The following is a 4,074-nucleotide window of genomic DNA, read 5'->3' on the forward strand; positions in this document are numbered from 1 at the left end:
GGGCCGGGAGCGCCGCGTCTGAGATCCTGCACTGGACCCTGAAGCAGCGAGTAAGTGAGGCAAGCCCACTGCGGGACCCCTCCTAGCTACCACCCGCTTCCGTGTCCGCAGCACCTTGAGGCTGGTCTGGCCAGACCCGGAGCTGGAAAGGGGGCGCGTCCCGCTGCTGGGGTCCCAGGGGGGAGGGGAGAGATGAGCCCGATGATGTCATGGATGCTTTGCCCGGCCGGGGGGTGGGTAGCGGCCGGAGGGGGTGCGGCCGGGATTATGTCACCTCTTCCCTCTGTGCCCCGCCCCCCGGAGCCACACGCGTTGGTGGGGAGTCCGGGGAGGTGCAGGAGGGATTTCCCCCACTGCAGAGATCCTTGGGGACCTCTGCCGACCGCCTGTGGCCGGGGTCTTATCTGCTGGCGCAGCTTGCCTTGGGCTGCTGGTGAAAACGACCCCCTATCCTCCAGCAGAGGCTTGTGTGTGTGCGCGCTTGTGTGCTTCGGGATGGGGGTGGTGGTGTGCTGTCGGCCCCCTCAGTCCTGAAACATTGACTTCATCATAGCCAGAATCTAGGGGATGGGCCCTCTTCTCTGCTGGTCCCCACGCTTCCGAGGAAAGCTGCATCTCCCCTCACACATCCCAACCAAGAAGTTGTGGAGATTTCTGCACCCCAAAAGCCCTGCAGTGCCCCTGAATCCCTTTTCTTCCTCAGACCTTCATCCTTGAAGCCCTTCCTGATTTCTCTGTATAGATTCATTGCTTATTTGCATAACTCATAATTAGCATTGCCATGTGCATTCATCCTGCATGTCTCGGTGCCAGAGTCCAGGGGCCCCTAGGACTCTTGTCTCTGGGGCATCCACAGTCCAATCCTGGGGTGTCTTCAGAGTGAAATCTTCCTGGGGTGTCTTGAGTGCACCAAGACTCCTGAGGTATCAGGGATGCTGTCTTGAGCAGCAGCATTTGGAATAGTTCTAGAAGGCTATTGGGTGGGCACAGAGAGCTGAGAAAAGGTTGTGTGGAATGAAGAGGACCTTAGGTCATGGGAGATACGGGATGGGAATCAGGAAAGGCACTGGGGACCCTACTGCAAGCTCTGGGGACCACAAAGAATATGAAGCATTTTGCCCATAATGCTTGTACTTCTTAAAATTCCTGCAAGCTATGTGTGAAAACCAAAGGTGAAATAACCTGCATAAGGTTCCACTCCTCATCAGTCAAGCTGTGGTTTACACTTGGTGCTGATGCCAGAACTCCATCTACTGCCCTTGACCCTGTTCATGGAAGGATATAGGCAGAGCAGGAACAAGATTGGCTTTACTCTTTAGAAAGAGTCCCCTGGTAGCTCAGGGAAGGAGTACAGGAGAAGAAAGACCAGCGAGGACACCCAGCAAGGGTGCTGGCAGGAGGGGCTACTGAGATCTTTAGGAAGTAGAATGGCTTGGGTTTGAGATCTTCAAGACCCCAAGCATTCTAGCTATGGGAGGGCCTGGGTGGTCACAGTAGTTGAAAGGACCTGCATTTAGTCCCTTTATAATATTGTGTACCATGTCTTAGGCACTGAGGTTTGATGGGAAAGAGATAGAGGCAGTCAGTCAACAGGATGTCATCCCACACTTATACCATGAGATGGCCATTGCTGAACCAAACCCAGTTATTGGCAAGTTCAGGACCTTGACTTCCTTTGCAGTTCCTGCTTATCAGGGGAAGTATCCTCCTTCTTGTCCCTCCAGCTTCCTTCTGGGGTTTTGAGAAGAGCTGCAGCAAGCAGCCCAAGTGTGGGAGAGGCAAGGGGCAGAGAACACTTGTAAGGGGTTGACCATGACAGGCAAGAATGGGGAGGGAGCCTCCAGAAAGAGCTTCTGTGGGTTGACAATCAAGGATACTCCAGGTAATAAAGCACTGGGAAAGGAGGCTCAGGATTTAGCCTCTGAGCCTGATAGGAGGTCACACATACTCTAGGGAAACAGTAGAGTGGCTAATGACCAGCCCCCACTATGGTCAGATTCTCCTTTCCTGGATCTCAGAGGAGGTAGTGCTGCATGTTTGTATTGCACCTTACAGTTTAAAATGTGACCTCCCAAACTCTACCCCATCATGACCCACATGTTTACTTCTGAGGTTTGTTTCTGCCCTTGGTGCAGCCCCTATTGCTAGCACCCTGGCTGGATCTTTATCTCACTAGTGACCCCTTCCTTTGACATATCAGCACATTCAAGTTTCAACCATGTTTAATTTTAAAATTGAAAAAGCACTTGGATCCCAAACCTCCTTAAGTGGTGGCCTTCTCCGACTTCTCTTAGCAGGGAACTCTGCCATCTCTTCTGTCTCTGCACCCCTCCCTATGGTCTGTGTTTGCCTTGCACCACTTTTCTAAAGCCATTCTGACACAGAAGCCAGTGATGTCTTAAGCTGCCAAATCCAGGGCACACTCTTCTATCTCAGTTACACCTAGTCCCTCTTTTTTTGGCAGAGAGCTGCTCCCACATTTTTTCTTTTTGAGCCAGTCTCACTGTGTTGTCCAGGACTGGCAATGAATTCCAAGGCTCAGGTGGTCCTGCCCAGTAGCTGAGACTGTGGGTACACACCACATCACCCAAGTTGTCCCCTTGGCTTTTTTCCTGCTCCCACAGGACCTCCCAGACTTCTGGGGCTCTGCCCCCCTAGCCTGAAGCTAGGCCTGGATGCTGACAATCCTAGTCTCTTTCTCCACCCAGTGTGTGAGAGGCATCTTTCTCTGGTCTTCTCAAAAGCTACTGTTTTTCCTAAGCAGTCGCTTCCTGTATGTTGAGTGCCCCAGCCTAAACTCCATTATCTCCAACACCTGAACCCCAGCTGATTGAGGTTTTTGCAGGTTCCTCCTCCCCAAACCTGCCCAGCCCTTCCCACTGGTTTCAAGACTTGGGCCATATAGCCTCTATCCTCCCAGCTCCAGTTGCTCCCTACATTGCACCCAAGAATGGCAAGAGAAGAGAGGGACATGTGTAGAGTAGGAAGTTTCTAGGCTAAGGGTTAGAATGCTGGAGATTGGAGTCTCAGTAGGGACTAGCGTAATGCAAGAGAGGCCTAAGGCACAAAATTTATGAAGGCCTCACTGAGGGGGAGAGTGCACCTACCCATCTGCTCCATCTGAACCCCAAGGACCTCTCTTGTCCCAGCCTGCTCCAATCCCTGTGTGTTGGGACAGACTCGCTGGAATAAGGGGGATTAATGAGACAATGGAATTCTGCAAAGGCACTGGATCAGCCTAGTAGTGAACTTTCCCACTACCTAGGGCTATAATTTCTGGTGTGACCAGAAGAAGACCTTGAAAAGGAGTTTTCTCAGACTGACTTTGTCTGAAGCCTGATAGGAAAGATCACGGTGTTAGAACTGGGCATCGGGGTAAAAGAACTACGCTGAGTACTCAGGGGGACACCCCATGAACCTCTTCACCTTAATAAGGAAGGGGGGCTTCCTTCCTTGTTTCTGGGGGAACTAAGGGTTAAGGGCCCGAAGAGAGCACTTTCTGTCTCTGGCACACATATTTGAGTGGCTAGCCAGGGCTGGCATTGCCTGGCACCTCTGTCAGGCCGGATTCTGCAGGTCTCTGGGGCAGGTGATCCCAAGTGCGGACTTGAGACAAAAGAACCAGGAAGCAGGACCTCCCCCAGCACAGGTAACCCGAGGCCCTGCTCCCCCTTCTTTGGGCCGGCCTTGCGGGAGGGGGCGCACACCCAAAGAACTGGCTCTGAGGACTTCAAGGTAAACTGAGCAGGGCCAAGGTCCACAAGGAGTGGGGGAGGGGTAACTCAGGACGTCTTCCTGGTGGCGGTGAATTCCTAGCAGGGCTCTGCAGGCGCGGGATCCTCTAGGGCGCAGCTGGACTCGGAGGCCCCGCCCCTCCCCCCGCCCACCTGTGGGAAACACAGGCCCTGAGGGAGGCTCCGCGTCCCAGCCTCGCTCGGCTGGCGGGGGTCCTCTCCGAAGGGCCGATTTCAGGGAGGCGGAAGCCTTCGGCCAACTTTTCGTGTGGTCGCGTTGGGGAGATCTCCGGGAGGGCTCCCTTGCAACCAGCTGCAGCGCGGCCGGCCGTCCGCGCGC

At 54.0% G+C, this 4,074-nt stretch overlaps 1 protein-coding gene across 5 annotated transcripts in view; it reads left to right on the forward strand.

The window, feature by feature from the left end:
* Lzts3 (leucine zipper tumor suppressor family member 3) overlaps positions 1-4,074 on the forward strand; it is a 21,363-nt gene that overhangs the window by 12,169 nt on the left and 5,120 nt on the right. For 4 of the 5 annotated variants that reach the window (XM_033761217.1, XM_019205548.2, XM_019205546.2 and 1 more), the window contains exon 1: positions 1-50. The exons of the other annotated variant lie outside the window; for it this stretch is intronic. The gene's annotated coding sequence lies outside the window, so the exon portion shown is untranslated. The remainder of the gene's footprint in view (positions 51-4,074) is intronic. 5 annotated transcript variants of the gene reach the window in all.

Source organism: Fukomys damarensis, unplaced genomic scaffold, assembly GCF_012274545.1.
Source record: "Fukomys damarensis isolate Sample0158 unplaced genomic scaffold, DMR_v1.0_HiC HiC_scaffold_7, whole genome shotgun sequence".
In the NCBI taxonomy this organism is placed as follows: domain Eukaryota; kingdom Metazoa; phylum Chordata; class Mammalia; order Rodentia; family Bathyergidae; genus Fukomys; species Fukomys damarensis.